Source organism: Equus asinus, chromosome 14 (assembly GCF_041296235.1).
Source record: "Equus asinus isolate D_3611 breed Donkey chromosome 14, EquAss-T2T_v2, whole genome shotgun sequence".
NCBI lineage: Eukaryota > Metazoa > Chordata > Mammalia > Perissodactyla > Equidae > Equus > Equus asinus.
In genome coordinates this window covers 11,485,707-11,504,896 of record NC_091803.1, presented here as the reverse complement: position 1 = coordinate 11,504,896, position 19,190 = coordinate 11,485,707, and the positions used below count along the sequence as shown (strand labels likewise).

Sequence of the window (19,190 nt, the reverse complement as noted above, 5' to 3'; positions counted from 1 at the left end):
GAGAGCAGAGGGAAGAGCAGGTAACCCATTAGGATGACTGTGGAACACACCTCCCTGCATGGGGACACATGAGCTGGTGCTTGATTGCACAAGGCCTTGGATAGAAGGGCGTGCACAGACACACAAACACACACACACACACACTCATGTGGTTGTCGGCAGGAAAGCAATAAAGGGTATTGGGCAAAGGGGTGATATGCTCAGAACTGAGCTTTACGTACAGCAGTGGTTCTCACCTTGGAGATTACCTTGCTTGTTAAAATTGCTGGGCCCCACATCAAAGTTTCTTCTTGAGTAGGTCCAGAGTGAGGCCCGAGAATCTGCATTTCTAATAAGTTCCCAGGCAATGCTAATGCTGCTGGTCTGGGAACCACAATTTGAGAAGCAATAATAGAGTAATCTGGCAACAAGGAGAAGTCGAGACTAGAGTAGTGGGAGAATGAAGGTCAAGGGACTGTTCCACTAGGACAGAGCAGAAGGAAGGGGGCCCTGATGGGGAGTGACGGTGAGACAGTCCAGAACAGCAATCAAGAGAACAGACTGACTGCTTCAAAGGATAGAGGACCATTGGGCCATGTTCTGGGTCACACCAAATCACAAATCACTGTGAAATCTCCAGTGCTTGGGCCAAGTATGCCAAGAAGCACCTGAAATTCATTTTTAAAGCAGCAATCCTGTCTAGAAATTAAGCTGTGAGTTTTACCTTACTTTCCCTTTCTTCCCCATCTCTAACCTCATTCTAGTGCAATTTAGGTTACAACAGCATCTTCCAGGGAGAGCATTCATATCTGCACGTGGTCAGAAAGTATCTGTCTGTATATATAAAATCGTATTAAAGCTGGTTTCCTTATTATTCCATTTTAGAACATCCCTGTAGCTAAATGGTGTTCAAAGTAAACATGGAGAACAGAAAGCATCCATCTCTACCTAGTGGGGCAAAAAATGACTGAATTCCCATACCATATAAATACCCCATGAAAACACAGAGGAATCCTTGATCCACCCAACATTCACTGAGTATCTGCCTCGTGGCAAGCACTGCGGATGTGCTTGGATACAAAGATAAATAAAACGTGGGCTCCACTCCCAGCAGTTCAACATCTAGCAGTCTTTGTCCCATGCTCTTAAATCTTGCTAAGGATTGGGTTTTGTTTGTAATAGAAATTCTAAAGCAGGGACAGAAGAAGTTATCTTTTCTAAATTGCCCACCTCTGTTGTCTAATTATTCCACTGAGGAAAACACTTGGTCCTGGGTTACTTCGCTGAGCTCAGATATGTTTTGCTGACACACAGAGTCTGGGCAGCATCCAGCCCCCCGTTTACTCCCTGGTCTTTAAGTCTAGTAAGTATTTTATCATTTACACCTTTCGATGTCCAAAGAGAGTGCCGCTCGGGGTTTAACACATGTAATTTCCTTTACTACCTCCCCAAATAACGGGGTCATTTCAGGACCAGGACAGTTTGGCACTGGGACGTGTTTCCCAGAAGTACTAATAGCTCGAGAGAGGAGCAAGTGTCTTCACATCTGCAGGTCTGGGTGCCGAACTTTCTACTGTCGGTGAGAATCATGTCCCAGTGAAAATGTAGAAGTGAACCAACCCTGAAAGGGATAAGGTGACATGGAGTGGTGTTTACTTGAGTCAGAGAGTAACTGAAAATGACTTCTGCAGCTGGAATAAAACAAAGGGTTGAAGGTCAACTTCCTCTTTGATTTTGGCTAGTCAGCAGTTCAAGCAGCCTTTTCAAATGTTTCGTGTCTGCTGACTTGTCCAACTCTATAAAAGACCCCACATCTTGCACCAACCTGCACCTCTTGGGCACTGGAGCGAAACAAAAGGAAAAATGTTCCGTCTTATTAGAATTAATGAAGTCATGCCACTCACATCTGTCCACGTTACTCCACTTTGGTCACCACCATTGTGGTCCATGCTGACATCATTTCTCTCGTAGATTACTGCAGTGGCCTTCTCACTGGTCTCTCTCATCCTGTTTACCCCATCCAAAGCATTCTTCACATTAAATCACTGTAATTCATTAATTCACAGTATTAATTCACAGTAATCTTTTGGAAACTCAAATAATACAACTAAACTCTGAATACCCTACACATATAAAGAAATCCTAACTTAAAAATTTCCCCTGGCTCCCCATTGCTCCAAAGACTTAACTAGTTGATTTGGCCCAGAGAACTCTGCTTAATCTGTGCCTCCCACGCTTTTCCCTCTTCTTGCTGCATCACGTTCCTCCCTCCTCACTCTCTCTGCTCTCATCACCCAGATTCCTCTGCCTGGAACACTTCTCCCTCCCTGCTTTGCCAAGTTGTCTCCTACTCACCTTTTACCTCTTAAGCCTTATCAGCTCCTGAGGGGTGGGTGAGGAAGACCCTCTTCTCCTTGGTTAGGCCAAATCCCCATGTTTTGAACTCCCTTGGCACCGACAACCAGCTCATGAACCCTTCATAGAATGTAACATGGGACATTTACACAATCTTGTATGATTAATTTCTGCCTGATCTCCCCTCTAGACTGTAAGATCCATGAAGGCAGAGACTCTACCTTTTTGCTTACCATTGTATTCCAGAGCCTGGCATAGTGTCTGGCACATGTTAGGTACTAAATAAATTCATTCTGAAGGAAGGAAGAATGAATGAGTGGTAAATTGATACTTCTACAATAATAAAGAGGAGGCCTAGCATTTTAAATGAGTGATAATAATGGGTAGCACATATTAAACTTCTAGTGTTAGGTAAACACTGTTCAAAACTCTTTACTCATTCATTCCAGTTCCGAGGACCAACCCTATCAGTACACGTCAGTATCTGCACATAATAGATGAGATCTGAGACTCAGGCTACTTGTGCAAGGCCAGGCAGCCAGTGTAAGGTGAAGCCTTAACAGTTGTCAATGTTGTTACTCTATTTATTACTATTCTCACCTTGGTGGAGTTCCTAAGAGTGCCATCGTCAAAGGGGGTGGTGTTGGGCAGGCACAGCCCTGCCCCCAGGCCTCTGAGCGCCTGCTAAGGCTGGGCCTGGAGTGAGAGTTTGGGGGCCCAGGGGCTGTGAGGGCCTGCCCACCGTAATGGAAATGGCAGATGGAGGAAAGGATCCTTCAGGCTGGGCAGTGGGGAAGGTCACTCAGGCATCCAGAAACCTTCCTCAGAACCTGTCTTTGAATTAAATCTCAACTCATATCTTCCAGAAGCCTGAGGTGAGATGTCTGGCCGTGTTGCTAGTGCCATCGCCCTCAAGAAGCCAAACAGGCTCTCAGTCTCTCAGGCCCTGCCCCCGGACGTGGCCCCGCCCCAGAGCATGCTGGGCAGGACCTCCCCATAGATCCCTCCCATTGCCAATGTATTCCTCCAGAGGATTCTGAGCTCTGCTTGGTGTTTCCAGCTGTGATGAGGTAAATGTAGTCTTGGTCCTCTGGAAAAGTAGATAATTAAGGCAGATAGTCCACACATGTGAAAGTGTTGTGACTTGGAAAGGGCGGGCAGATCCCAGGTTGGGAGGATTAAGGAAAGCATTGAGGGAAACCTTTCAGGATGGTGGGAAGGAAGGAGGAAAGAAGAGATGGAGGATCTCGTTTTGGTTTTGGTTTTGGTTTGTGTTGAAGTGTTTATGAAGAAAAGTTCCCATCTGATGACTTCCCTGTTTCCCTCTGGTGGTCCAGCACATATGATCAATGAGCGAGGAGTGTGGACAAGGTGTAGGAAAGTGGAATTGTTTTGAGAACTTAGGCAAGCGAGTTGACTGAGAAAACAATCACAGAAGCTCCCCCGAGACAGGGCCTCTGTTTGTTGCCTCCACTGGGTGTCCCAAGTGCTTGGAAGAGCGTCTGGCACATGGTAACACAGGAGGAATGACTGGATTCGGAGGCAGTGGTGGAGCTGAGCAACAGATGTAGAACAGAAGTTTATGGGGCACAAACACACTTGTGTGATTTTATCCAAGAGGAAGCAGGCCCTTATTTGAAGGCAGTTCTAAAACAGGCAGAGTTGGATTTTGCTAGACAGGACGAATGAAAGAAGGGGGTAGGCTGTTTAGAGCAGAGCAGTATATTTAGGTTTAGGATTAGGTGATGCCCCATGAAGTTTTCCTTGGAGAGGGAGGAAATGAAGACAAAGGTTGTCAGGTGAGCAGGGGAAAGTATAGAGTGGCTTGTAGTTCCTGAATAGGTTGAGGCATTAGCATGCTGAGGGCATAAGCTGAGAGGATAAAGGGAGGAATGTCAGACTGTATTTTTTCAGAACACACAAGTGTTGCTGGTGATAAGTTCTAGGATATGGCCATAACTGAACTGGAATGAAGGTAAAGGACTCTAAGATGAGAAGGAGCAGTGAGAGATCAGATCATTGGATGGTCTATCTGCATGGATGTTGGGGCCTCTGATTGATTCCTTCCACTTTGAGTTCCTTTCCTGTCCACAGAATTGGCATTTCCTCTAACTCTAACCTTCAGTCCATGGCATGACTCTGGACAAGAAGGCAGAAATGGGGTGGTGAGAGAGAGAGCTGAAGTAGACATCCGTTTTGTTTTTGTTTTTATTTTGACACTCAGCATTCACTCACCTTCCAAAAATAGTCCTTCTTTTGCCCTCTGGGGATCTAACCCCGTTGTCAGTTTTAGTCCATGTCAAGTGGAGTTGTTTATCACTAACGCTCTTACTTTAAAGGAGGGCATTGAAGTCAGGCTTGGCCAAAAAGATTGGTCCATGCTTTTGGCAACAGTGATTGGTCAGGGAGGGGCATGTGACCCAACAGGAAACAATAAGGCACAGTGGGACTTTTGAAGGGACTAGTGGGAGAAACAACCCATTTTTAGCTGCGCTTTTAGTTTGGAAGATGTAGCTACGAACTTGCCAGACAGACTTACAAGGTAGCCAGTCCAGAATCTAGAGCAGAGAAATGGATAGAAACTGAAACTTGATGACATCAGCTGAGCCCCAATATGAATCCTCCTGCGTGAGGGCAGCCTTACTCCCAGAGCTTTTTCAGGTGCCTGAGTCAACAGATCCTGTTTTTAAAGTCAGTTGAATTGTACTTGCCATCATTTACATCCAAAGAATCCCTCACAGCGTAAGGGGGCTCTCCATCCCTGGCTCCCTCTTCTGTGCTAGCACTCTGAATATATATTACCTTCTCTGTCCTTCAGGTCGTGCCCTTCTATAAAAGAGGGTAAAGAAACCTACTTCAAAGCATTGTAAAGTTTAAATGGGATAATATACATAAAAAGCATAAATTTGTTTCACAACATTGAAGTACAATAAGCAGTACTTAATTTTTCTAAATTAAATCTGGCTCAAGGACCCCATTTTCAAGGGTAGGAAGATATACAATAGTAGTCATTAATGGGAACTTTTTGCCTATTTAGTTAAGTATTCACCATGAAATATGTAGGTAAGAGCCTGTGATCTTGAGTCCATCTTGGTTGCCCCTGGGATTTTCATTGCCCAAGCCCTTCAGGCCCATTGAAAGGCCAGTGGCTGCACAGCCTCTGTGCTAAGTGTGAGCAATGCCGTGCCTTGCGACAGCTCTCAAGATGATGGGGCTTGATGATTAGTCATCTCAGCATCATCACTTCATCCCTTAAAACATTGTGCTGTCTCCTAGAGGACTTCCACACAGAACCCGTCCACCTAAGGGACTCGTCTCTACATCCTGATTCTCAGGGTCTTGGAGCCACTGCTACCTTTAGGCAACTCTCCTTCTCTCACCCCAGCACTTGTGTCAACCCATATCTCCTCACTCCTTGGAGCAGCCAGCTAAAGTCTCCTCCCACATGAGGGTCTGGACAGGACTGTACAACAGGTATCTCACAACTTCTGCTTGGGTTCAGGAAACATGAAAGCCATTAATAACTCCTGAACCCAGAAGCCCAGAACTTCCTGTAAGACAAATGAGGAAAGGTAACTTTTATTCCTTCTGGAATCCCCTCAGGTGGAGGGTAGAAACAGCATTATCCTGCTTCAAATGAAGGTTGCCTCAAGCTGGGCAAGAATCCCTGCAAAGGAAAATTACCTACTCTTGTCAGCCCAACCCCCTCCCACAGTGAAGCATTGCTAAACTTGCATAATACTCAGTTCCTTCTCTACCTCCTGGCCCCCATAGGAGGAAGGAACAGACCCCGAGTCTCCTGGGAGAGATAGGGAGGCAGCCTCCACAAATCTCTGAGCTTCCACTTGGCCTCCCTAAGGAATACCAAACGTGTCCTTGTGACCCCAGGAAAATAGCCTAAATTAGGCTCTGATCCAGGGCCAATGGAAGTTCCAGAGGAAAGGCCTCAAGAGGAGCCCCGGGGCCAGCCCCGTGGCCAAGTGGTTAAGTTCGCACGCTCCACATTGGCTGCCCAGGGTTTCACTGGTTCGGATCCTGGGTGTGGACATGGCACTGCTCCTCAGGCCACATTGAGGCGGCGTCCCACATGCCACAACTAGAGGGACCCACAACTGAAATATACAACTATGTACTGAGGGGATTTGGGGAGAAAAAAGAGAAAAAAAGAAGGAGAAGATTGGCAACAGTTGTTAGCTCAGGTGCCAATCTTAAAAAAAAAAAAAAAAGAGAGAGAGAAGAGCCCCTTCTCATAGCCTGGGCCCCTTCATTGTGGCTGCAGATTACGGCACAGTTCTGAGTGTTAATCCATGTGAAGGCTGCCTCAAGAAAGCTGATTCCCTTAGGCAGCACCTGGTACCAGAGAAATTCACAGTGCCTGAAGCTGAGATCTGGGGTTCCCATACCCAAGCCACATCAAGGTACCAGTCAATTCATGCATTTTATTCGCCCTGACATTAGGTTTGGAGTGTGGGCTTGAGGGTATAAAAATTCAGGTAACCCATTCCCATCACATTCTATGTCACTGAAAATTCTTCGGGTGCCACAGAGTACCATGTAAATGAGACCCCCACCCCCATGCCCCCCAAGCTGCACAGCACTGATCTCTGGCTATAAGCAGCAAGCCCATGAAATCTGTTTCTAGAGAAATTCCTCCTCATCTCTCCAGTCACTGTTCAGCTAATACGTTTTCCTTCTTTTGGTAAGAGTCCTGCTTTCCCATAGGAACTGGAATCTGGGAAAAAGGAAAACAGTACTAGAAGCAGAACAAGAGTGTGGGATCACTCCTGGGTGGTACTGTCACCTCATTTGGACAGTTCACTGCCTAGATGTGCTGAGTGTGCAAATTCTGTCTCGTTGCCTCATCCAGTGTTTCTCTGAATAGAAGCAAATATCTGGGCACCAGGTATGACTTGTTTTGTGACCCCAGCCAGTAAGTCAGCCCTTTTGAGCCACCACCTCTCCCTTGGTTAGAAGCTCTTTGGCAATGGGTTCATGGAAAACATCCCAGAATGGGAGCTACATGCTGAATTCCCTAGTACTGGTTTTGCCATCGATTGTGTGATTCATTCTCTGATGTTCAAGCTGTGAGAAGCAAATTTGAAATGATGGATGTGCTATATTAACTATATCAATAAGAGCAGAAGTTAAACCTTGCAAGCTGTAGGGTTTGCTTCCTCTATAAGCCTGGCTATCTCTATGGGAACTGAAGGTTGCTTCTTTAGGCCTATAGTCGGGGAGCTAGAGCAGAGTGGAGATACGGTGGCGGAGCGAGGATGAGCCTTCTTGCACCTAATTTTTCCTCCCCTCTAAGTCTGAATACTGGCAGTGGTGAGGCAGGTGGTTCTAAGGGCTCCTTTTACTTTACCGTTCATGATGACCCCACACCGCCTTTACCTCCATGCCACCTTTCCCTCCTTCTTTGGATGCTTCAATCTCTTTGATGTTTTTCTTACCAGACGTTACTCCGCTTAGCCATTAAACAGCTTTAACTTTGATGACGTGGATATGGATGAGCACAAGGATCCACTTGGTCCCTTTGGTCACTTTTGCTTCAGTGAACTCAGTGGGATGTCCAAGAAGAAACCCTTGTGTTAGGAAGAGTTCTAAGAAGGTTCCAAAGATCCCTTCTTTTGCTAGTCACACCCTTGTATAAACTGCTCCCCTTGAGTGTAAGCTGGACCTCGTGATTTGCTTCTGACTAATAGAATAAGGGAAAGGTGATGGGATATCATTTCCCTCATTAGTTTCCAAGATTGTGACTTCTGTCTTGCTAGCAGACTCTCTCCTGGCTTTGATGAAGCAAGCTGCCATGGTGGAGAGGCCTACATGACAAGGAACTGAAGGTTGCCTCCGGCCAACTCCAGCCAACAGCCATCCAGGAATTGAGGCTCTCAGTCCAACAGGCCTTGAGGAACTGCATCCAGCCAGCAACTATAGAAGTGAGCAAAGAAGTGTGTATTTCCCCAGTCAAGCCTTCAGCTGAGACCCCAGCCCCAGCTGCCACCTTAATTGCAGCCTTGTGAGAGACCTTGGAGCAGAGAACCCAGGTAGGCCTTGCCTAGATTCCTCACCAACAGAAACTATGAATTAATAAATACTTGTTTTTTTAAGCCACTAACTTTTGGGGTATTTGTTATATAGTAACTAACACACCCCTAAATTACTGTAACCTTGGTGTAAGATGTAGCATGGATGGGAAGGCAGGCACCAAATGAGAGGACAACCTCCTTGACAACATTCCTGGAGATACTGTCTTTAATCTCGAAGACTATCCCAAGTTCTCTTAGCTGCAGTGGTATCATTGTGCTCCCCCCAGCCCTGATTAGTCTCCAGGAGGTGAGGCCTAGGTAAGGTAGTGCTGGGTGGAGTGGATGGCCAGGATGTGGGGTGTTAATATGTCTGGAAGGGACATTTTGAGCTCAAAGTGACCCTCAGGGACCATGAGGAGTGATGATGAGGTCATTCTTCCCTTGCTCATCTTTTCCTTGCTTTTTCACTCACTCCACCATTCCTTTTTCCCTACTTGTTGTCTCCTTTTGCCCCAAGTTCTGGGTGGCTGCCCGACGACCATTCCTACAAATGATAGCCAGGTGATCTCTTGGTCTTGCAATAATTCTACCAAGCTGGGCATCCTGAGGAAGTTTCCCTCGGGAGCGGCTCTTCCCATTCCTTGAGGTGTCCTCACATGCAGGGAGACCTCATTGTTGAGCTCAGAATGTGCCTTCCAGACAGATTACCACCCCACATATAACAGATTCTTCGGCGGGACCCACCCAGTTCCTGGACCCTGCCCTGGCCACTCTAGTGTCCACAATCGCAAAAACCCATCCATACACACACCTGCACTGACTGCTCACCTGTGAGATACTCAGGAATCAGCAACTTTTTCTAAATGAAGGTAAGTTACCGTTTTCAGGAAAAGATTCATATCTCTGGTCCTTTTCAGAGCTGCAAGGTCTCTCCTCCCGTCTGCTCCAGGAAGGGTAGAGGAAGGGCAAGGGTGAACTGCCCCCCATTTTCGTTAGGGTCAGCTGAGGCGTGGGGACGCGGCCCACCACCCAGACCTCCTGAGGGAGAGAAAGGCTCTTAGGAGCAGGTGACATTCATTTCTCACCAAGAGATCCAAGAGCAACATTTCCCCCTGCCACTCACCTCAGGGCCTAAATACCCCCACACTTCCAATTCCAAAACTTTCTGAGGCAACAAGGGGAAATTCTGGCTGTATCCTTCTAGAGGAACGCATCCCACCCTGCAGCTGTGTATAGTTCAGGATAGTGAGGGAGGAGATGGAAAGACAAGTTGAGCCAAATTCTGAACTTGAAGGGTTTTTCTCATTTTGAAAAGGTCTGGAAGTTTTTAGAGTAAACTTTTTGTACTTTTTATGAAAAAGTAAAGTGTTTTAAGTACAGGACATCTGAGTAAGGTCAAATACAGGACCCAAGATAAAACTGAGAAAGCCACTGTCAGGCCCTCTACAAGGGACTAGTCATCTTGCAGAAACCAAAAGAGGAGATCAGTCAGAGCTGACTTCCCTCCTTCCTTTCCCTGAGCATAAGTGCTGGGAACCCCAAACCCACTCCCCCAAAGCACCACACAGAGAACACTACTCTCTCTTGGCAGAAACATTTATTGAGGATGATCAGTATCCTTGGTTGTGCTAACTATGGTTCTCATCAGAGGATGTGTTCTCGTGAAAACGGCAATGCTTTCTCCACAAGGACTGAATGATTTCTTTGGGGACATTTTTCCTCCCTGGAAGTGTGGAGAAGCATTTCCTGTTTGAATAGAAGAGTCAGATCTCTGAACACAGTGCTTTCATTAGAGGTGAGGGTGGCCGGAGGGACGTGGCATACATCATGCATGCAGGTGGGTCTTGGATGGGGCACAGACTCCCTGTAGGGTGGGGAAGGGGGTTGACTCTGGCATAAATGCTGGTCCTTGAAGGCCACAACTTTCCAGGGCTGTCTGATCCTGTCTCTTTTCTGTCTAACCCTTGTACGAAAACTCTTGTCAGGAGGGACAGCATCTTGGCTGCAGGATGTGGTCCTTGCCCATTCCCCTGGCTGTGGGTCAGAGAGAGCCCCGTAGTTGAAGGGATGTCCCTCGTCAGGCTCTACCTGGGCCTGCAGTTCCCCCTTCTGCTGACTTAACTCTGCAGCCTCAGGTTCGTATCTCCATGCCAGTTTCTCCTCTAGGATCTTCCCGATGGCTGCCATGAGCTCATGAGCTTCAGGAGGCCCACAGCTCACGAGAGCTGCACTTTGAGCTGGGTCTCGGAGCGGTGCAAAGGTTGACGTGAACTTGGCTTTTTGCTGGGGACTTTCCTGCCCTGTGATTTTTTTCTTGGAATTAATCCACTGAAAAAACTGCCTCATTTTTTTTCTGAAGTAACTTTCAGGAGGAAACTGTTCATTCTGTGACAGATACGGGGAAGTGCCCTCTAATTCTCTGTCCTCAATAGAGTGGCTCTTCTTTCTGGCTTTAGACGTCCCAACTCCTGAATCCTCGCTTCCACATTCTCCTGCTCTGGAGTCCAGAGGTCACACTGTCTTTGCAGCTGGTGGGAAATTCCTATCCTGGCGTTTCCATGAGACATGCTTAGAGGCCCAGGGTTCCCACCAATCCCCATTGTCCTCCAAGTGGACTTGCAGTACCTGGGAAACTCCCATGTCCCCACTGGAGACGCTCTGGGACTGAGTCAGTGAGGAGTCGGAAGGCAAGCTATCTGAAGTAAGGGATATGTCAGCGGGAGAGCCTTTAGGCTGGCTATGTTCCTTGCTCTTCAATTGCAACTTCAACTCGGTAAGGAGCTGTTTTTTAATGTCTGATGGCTTGGAATCTTGGGGAACTGGTATTTTTGGTGAGGGACATTCACTGGTCAGGGTAGTTTCTACTTTGCTCACATTGATATTTACCATTTGGGAGCTTCCCAAGTTGTTGGTTGTCAAGATGTCACAAGATTGTGATGTAAGAACGCACAGCTCCTCAGCCTTGAATATCTCCCTGAAGTTCATGGTGGACGTGGAAAAATGTTTTCAATTCTTCTCCACCATCTTTTGGCCCTGAATCATGTCCTCTCTATCACTGGAACTCACATTCTCATCCCTTGGCACATGTCCAGCCCCAGCTTGCCTTGTGGGCACCTCTCGGCTGCATCTGTTATTGTCTAGTGCAGTCTTACTCTGACTCACTTTGTCTATAAAGCTGTGTGTGAGGATCTCTGAAGTCTGTCTGCCATGCTGGATTGCCTGGATGTCCTTGGCAAGCTCCTGGTCGATATCAGAGTGGGATGGGTTTAGAGCCCCCTGTCCTTCGTTACCCACAGATGAGGTAGCAGGGAGTGGAAGATCCAGGATGGGGACTGAATTCGTTGTTTTCACCTTATTTCCCTGAAAACTTTTAGAGCTTCCCTCAAGGGGCTTGGAAACCTCAGCTTTTGGAATCCACCCCAGAAATATAGGTGGCTGAGGAGAGAAAGTCAAATTGGGGAAGAGGCCATGTTTTGGCTTCTCTCAACTTATAGGATTTTATGGATTCAAGAACTTTGAGGGGTAGGCCCCACCTCTGACTCACGTGAAACCTTAAAATATGAGCTTCTAGCACCCATCAGGTGTTGGGATCCAGAAAAGAAAGCTCTGGAGTGGTCATCTGGGGGTGGACCCCACCTACTGTTATGTTTTTCAAATTTCTGTTTTCCATATTGTTCTGGGAACTCCCAGAAGGAGGGGATGGGTTGTCCTCAGCCAGCCATGAATGACACATCCCTAGGGGGATCCTCCCCACAGTGATCTGCCAAAACTACTGGCTTACATGTAATCTAAGAATGGTTTTCATTTCATTCTGGTCTGTGTCCTTCCTTGAGACATTTAAGAGTTGATTCCCTGAGTAATTCCTTGAGTGACACACACAGCTACTTTTTGTCTCTGAGGCAGCCCTCAGACTCTTTAGTAGGTAGCATTCTGAGACCCTTGGAGGACTATCTTCTGGGCTCTTCTCTAGGATATGTCCAAGATTCCTCTTCATGTCCTGCCTTAGTTGAAACTTTGTTGAGATCGTCTCATGGAAGCTTCCTGGGAAACTCAATTCAGTCTCTGCTAGATCCTTGCTACTCTGGCCCTGAAGCTGACGGAGCTGTGAGTGAGTGTGTCTGCCTTTTTGCTGAGATGTTTCTGTACATTTACACAGAGACTCTAGATTCCTACTGGCATGGAGGCAGCAGTGTGAGAATAGCCTCCTTGGAATGTGGAGCTCCATTTTATCCTGGGGTTCACTGGTGATATGAAAATGGCCAGGAAGGACAGAGACTGGTACATAGGCATGGGAGGACTGGCTGACCAAAGGAGGGGTGAGAGCTTGAGGACAAGTGGCTTCTTGAGATTTTTGGAATGCAGGGACTAAACCCCACAGACTTTCTTGTTGCTTCTGCAACATATGCCATTTCAGGTGTTGATTTTCAGTTGAGATATGAGAGTCTGACTCAATCTGGGATCTATGGAAAGACACTCCATGGTCCCTAATCTGGGATGGAGAAGAAGATGGTAGGATTGAGAGTGGGGATTGAAGGTGGGCATGGGGCTGGACCTGAGTGAAAGGTGGGGGCTGGGATTGGGGGTTGGTCTGAGAGAAGGGTTGCGGATGTACATCGGAGAGGGGAGGAGGGTGAGAATGGGGAAGTGGTGGAGATTCTGGATCCCACATCTTGACTGCAGAAGCATTACAGATTCCATTGAATAAGACAAAATGAGACCCTAGTGGGGCACTACTACTAGAAACCAGGAGAGTGGCCACCAGGGACTCACTGTGCAGAGAGGGAAGACCCCAAAAGAGCTGGGTATATTTCTGCTGCAAGTTTTCTCCCAAAGTCTTGACATACAGTAGCTGTTGACGAATGCTCAGCTGCTCTGGTTTGCCTGTGATGTCTCAGCCAGTTTTGGGGGCTGTGGTGTCTTGTACGTCAAGTGGCTGCAATGAATTCCCTGAAGACATCCGTTGGTTTTCTGAGCACATTTGTTTTGAAAATAGTCCTTCCTCCTTTTCTTTCTTCTCTAAAATCTGGAAATCCATTCTCTTTTTTATTTGTCTTGCCAAGAATGCCTGACCGTTAAGGCCAAGGAAAGAATGGCTGCTGGCCTCCATGTGATTGGTAGCAGAGTCTCCCCAGAGACAGGTCTCTAGTAGACAGAGGGAAACTTGCTCTCGTTGAAAATCAGAGTGTGATAATGTGGGGAGGAACATGTTCCTGGCAGGAGCCTGACAACAAGAGAATTCTGAAATTGACAGACTTGAATGGTCAGTGCCTCTGACTGTTGGGACATAAGTGGACAACCCACCAGGGCTATCTGGAGATGAGTTCTCTGGAAGAGACTTCAATAAGATGGAAACCGATTTAGACTGAGTCACAGTTAAAGGGTGGTCTGTCGGTGGTGAGACAGACAGGCTTGGTGGTCCGTGATGACAAGCTAGTGAATCAAGCTAGTGGATTCATTATCTGGGACAAATTTGGTAAGGCGTTAATATCTTGGGAAAGGGTGCGGTCAAGAGAGAAGATCGTATTCAGAGACAGAGTGGCCTCTGGTTGGAGAATAGGATCCATTGCCTGGGTGTCATGTGGTGGGAGAGGGGGAAGGGCAAGGGGTTGGGGTGGGGAATGGTCTGCTGGGAATTTGGACTCCAAGGGAGGAAAAGGCTCTGGTGGCATAGAGTGACCCGGTGGTGAGGGTGAAAGAAAGTCAGCTAAGGGTGTCATTGGGTTAGGTGAGAGAACAGAGGGGGGCGGTGGGGATGGGTCAGGTGGTGGGGATGGTGTTAGGTCTCCTGGAGGGACTTCTGAGAAGGCGGAGGACAGAGTAAATGATGACTCAGTCCCAGAAGCTATGGAAGCCAGAGAGGACACAGAGGCAGTATCATCTTCCAGGTCCTCCAGGAACAGCAGCCAATTGACCTCCACGGTTGTGCTATTACACACCTCCCAGGAGGGGTCTGGACATAGCAGTTGACGAAAGCAGATGGTATCGCGATGCTGGCCCCGGGGACTGAAGGAGACAGGACATACACAGCTGCAGCCAGGACCAGAACAAATATATGGGGCCCTGGCAGGTCTGACAGAGGTAGGGGCACCCATTGCATACTGTCCTTTCACATCCCCCCACTTCCTTGAGCTCACAATCTATGTTGTTTCCTTCTCCCCAAGACTTTCACAATCTGGATTTCAAAATCTGAGGATTTTCCCTCCCTTAGCAATCTCACGTTTCACTGAGGCCCTAGAAATTCTGAGACCCTACTAAGAAGCAGGATACAGGAAAGAAGGATTGTGTTTAGTCACCTTTGCAGCAGAGAAAGCACCTTCCTTGCCTCCTCTGCTTCGCGCTGGCAAGCTCTCCCACCTGGGAAACCAGAAAAGTGATGAAGACAGAAGCAAAGAGATCTTTTAGGAGGCAGAGTAGAATGTCCTTTATGGTACCCTTGGTAGATTGGACTTGGAGAGCTCCAAGAATTAGGATTCAAGATCGCACGGTTAATGATAATAATAAAGCTCACGTATGTATGTTGCTTTATCATTCACAAAGGGCTTTCATTCATATATGTATGTCATCCCATGTGAGGCTCAAAAACACCATGTGAGGAACATAGGTCACTGGTTACTCCAAGGAAGAATCTGATCATCCAGGAAGTCAAAGTACTTTCACAAGGTCAGGAGACAGAAGTTCTGACTCTTGACATCTCATATGGCCACTTATTGGGCAAAGCCCATTGCCCAGGTCCATCACTGCTTCATGCCCAGAGCTGGGCAGAGCAGGAATCTGAGAAATGTTTCAGGTTCTGACTGCTTTCCCATGAGCCTCTCCTCTGAGGGCTCTGTTTTCTGAGAGGGACTGTATCTAGTGACTGACATCCTCAGAGACCATGGACCTGGGACCTCATGGAAAAGACAGGAAGGGTCACCCTTGGAGAGCTCAGGTGGGATAGGTAGAACCTTACCACTTGGTGTTCCACCTTTTCTTCTCCTCTTGGCTCTGTCCTGACACTGAGAACAATAAGAAAAGAATGAGGGGCTGGGACTCATTGGTCTCACTTCTCTGTTTAGGAAAGTCAGATATTTGTTATCCAAGAATAATATGACTCTCTATTTTAATTCCTATAATTTTGCGTTCCTTCCTTTTATTAATTTTTAAAGGTGATAAAATTCTTTCAGTTTTTCCTTCTTTGAAAACCTCGAAGGAGGATTTTCGGCTATGAGGTCCACACTTGATATTCTCAGTCAGAAGTCCTCTGCTCAAGGAGGGCATAGACTCTGAGGCCCACAGTCACATCTGTGCTTCCTCAGATAGGCCCCTGTATCCTGGGACAGAGCTCTTGCTCCAGCATCTGCTCAGAGACTCAGCTCTGTTCTCCTGATCTGCCCAACACGAAGGAAGGCTTGGCAAGTGGCGCCTGACATGGCAAGATGACTCATGATCAAGTGCTGGGAACGGTGTTCTCCTACACAGATCTGAAATGCTAAATAACTGAATCAAGGACTACAGAATCACTGTTTGGGATTTTATTTGGGAACCTACCAGCACACCCAGACAGTCTGTGAGCTTTAAATGGAATCCTTGGTCCTCCCTGAAGCCCTAGTTCTGCCTGTTCTCTTCCCCTAAGAGAGCAATGGTCTGTCCTCTCCTCAGACTTCCCATTTTAGGTGTCTCTCTGGCCCAGCCAAACTCATTTAAAAATGTGAGAAAGGGAACAGGAAAATAAAGAATTATTCTTTGAGGAGTGACTTTTGGTTCCAGCTCCAACACTTAAAGAGCTTGGGAGTCTTTACTACGGTCCTTAGGAGAAGCAAAAGCTGAGCAAACTGAAAATCAGTGGCTTTTCTTGAAGTCACCAGAGAATTGAGGTTGCAGGGCAAACTACTACCCAAAATCTTCAGAGAGGGTGAATGCAGAGAATCACAGTTAAGATCAGCTTACCTGGAGCAGAAGCCACTAGAGCCATAAACTGGTAGAAACACGTAAAAGACACTGACAAACTGCTGAGGATGCATGTGGGCTAGCATGAAAGTGAGAAACTCCTGGAGGACCGTTTAAGGGGAGGCCCCACCTACTCGTGAGTTTTACTTCCAGGAACCCTACTAAGTTCTCACAGTGAAGAACCATGAAGAAACTCTGATGTTTCTGGCACGGGAGGGTGGGGGAGAAAGGTTACCATTTTGAAAGGATTTTGAAATATCCCGAATGTGCTCCGTAATAGAAGCCTCCTCAGCAGGGGAAAAGACTACCAAGCCTTATCCCACGTGGGTGAAGGGCAGTTACCCAACTGCAGCCCCCTGTAGCCTTCCCGTCTCATCTAAAGAGTTGAAAGAAAAGAAAAAAAAGCTTAGAAACACTTGTGAACGTCACAACCCAGGGACACAGGCCCACTAAAAGATTTAATTATATCCCCTCCCTTAACACCTTCCCACCTCGTCCCCAGGGCTGCAGTATAGTGATGGGATCATAGCTGAAAGAGTTGCAAGGCATGGGCTCTGTTTAAGGAGGAGATTTAGGGGAACCTAAAGACACAAGAAACACAAAAACAAGGACACTAGAGGAAATGGAAGCCTCTGATACGCACAGCTACGGTAAATATTAAACACAGCCCAACACCTAGCCAGATGAGCATAAAACTTCACACTAAAGGTTTATTTATTTCAGTTCCTATTTCCTAATACAGCGTGTCTGGCTTTCAACCAAAAATTACAAGGCATCCTAAAAGGCAAGAAAAAACAGTCTAAACAGACAAAGCAAGCATCAGATCCACATTCACATTGACACAGGTTTTGGAATTATCACACATAGAATCCAAAATAACCATGATTAGTATGTTAAGGGCTCTGATGGAAAAAATAGATGGCACACAAGAACAGATGAGGAATGTCAACAGACAGAGGGAAATTCTAAGAAAGAATCAAAAGGGAATGTTAGAAACCAAAAACACTACAAGAAATGGAGAAGGCCTGTGATTGGCTCATCTGTAGATTGCATACGGCCAAGGAAGGAATATGTGAGTTTGAATATATGTCAATAGAAACTTTGCAAACTGAAATGCACAGAGAGAAAGAAAAAAAGTTTTAAAGCCCAGAATATCCAAGAACTGTGAGACAGTTTCAAAATATGTAGCATGTGTAATTGGCATACCAGAAGGAGAAAAGAGAAAGAACAGAGTAGAAAAATATTTGAAGTAATGATGGCCAAGGATTTTCCAAAATTAATGACAGGTTAACCATAGATTGTAGAAGCTCAGAAAAGACCCCAACAAGATAAATACTAAAAAAGTCTATACTTGGACATATCGTCTTCAAACTGTAGGAAACCAAAAGATAAATCTTGAAAGAATCCAGAGGAAAATAAACACCCTACATCTAGAGGAACAAGGATGAGAATTGTGGGATTCTCATCATAAACCACGCAAGCAAGAAGAGAGTGAAGTGAAATATTTAAAGTGTTGAAAGAAGAAAAAACACCACCCACCTAGAATTTTCTATCTAGTGAGATTATCATTCAAAAGTGAAGGAGAAATAAAACCTTTCTCAGACAAACAAAAACTGAGGGAATTCATCATCAGCAGACCTGCTGTGCAATAAATATTTTTTAAAAGTTCCTCAGGAAGAAGGAAAATGATAACTTGGATCCTCATTAAAAAGAGGAAGAGAAGGAATAAATTAAGGTAAAATGAAACTTTTATTTTTCTTATTCTCAATTGAGCTAATAATAATAGTGACAATGTATTGGGTGATTATAGTATATGGATAAGTGAAAGGAATGAAAACACTGTTACAGAGGACTTACATTAGTTATAAATGTATATTACAAACTCTACAGCAACCACTGAAATTTTTTTTAAAGAACAATTGATATAGTAAGAGATGAGAGAAAATGGAATCATATAAAATGCTTATGTAAAACCAGAAAACGCAGAAAAAGAGAAGAAAAAAGAATAGATATAATGAATAGTAAACAGTTATAGACATTGTAGATATGAGTCCTACCGTATTTTTAAAAAATCACTAAATATAAATCGTGTAAATTCACCAGTTAATAAACAGAGACTGTCAGTGCATAAAAAAACAAGACGCAATTAAATATTGTATACAAAATGCCCGCTTTAAAAATAAAGATACAGATAGATTACAAATAAAGACAGAGAAAAATGTACCATGCTAACACTAACCAAAAGAAAACAGGAGTAACTATATTAATTTCAGACAAAGCAGACTTCAGAACAAGGAAAACTATCAGGGATAAAGAGGGGTATTACATAACCATAAAGGGTCCATGCTCCAACGAGACACACAGTCCTCAACATGTATACATCTAACAACATAGTGTCAAAATATGAGGCAAAAACTGGTAGAACTGCAAAGAGAAATAGTTGAATCCATTGTTATGTTTGGAGATTTCACCCTCTCCCTCAGAAATGGACAGATTCAGCAGGCAGAAAATCAGTATAGATGCAGTTGACCTGAACAGCACCATCAGTCAACGTGATCTAATTGACATTTTTTAGAGTACTTCATCCGATAATACACATTTTTCTCAAACTCATGGAACATTCACCAAGATAGACCACGTTCTTGGCCACAAAACACACTTTAACAAAAATAAATAGAGATTGTACAAAGTATGTTTTCAGACCGTAATGGAATTAAACTAGGAATCAATTACAGAAGGATAGCTGGAAATCCTAAAATGTTTGGAGATTAAACAACACGCTACTAAACACATTGGTCAAGGAAGAAGTCTCAAAGTATTTTAAACAAAATGAAAATTAAAATAGAACTTAGTAAAATTTATAAGGTATAGCAAAAGCAGTACTTAGTGGGAAATTGATAG

General features: G+C 45.5%; 1 long non-coding RNA gene across 1 annotated transcript in view; it reads left to right on the top strand.

Annotated features, from left to right (window-relative positions):
* LOC123280073 (uncharacterized) overlaps nt 1–19,190 on the top strand; it is a 157,722-nt gene that overhangs the window by 21,609 nt on the left and 116,923 nt on the right. The window contains exon 4 of the long non-coding RNA XR_011494119.1: nt 8,112–8,381. This is a non-coding gene — a long non-coding RNA (uncharacterized lncRNA). The remainder of the gene's footprint in view (nt 1–8,111; nt 8,382–19,190) is intronic.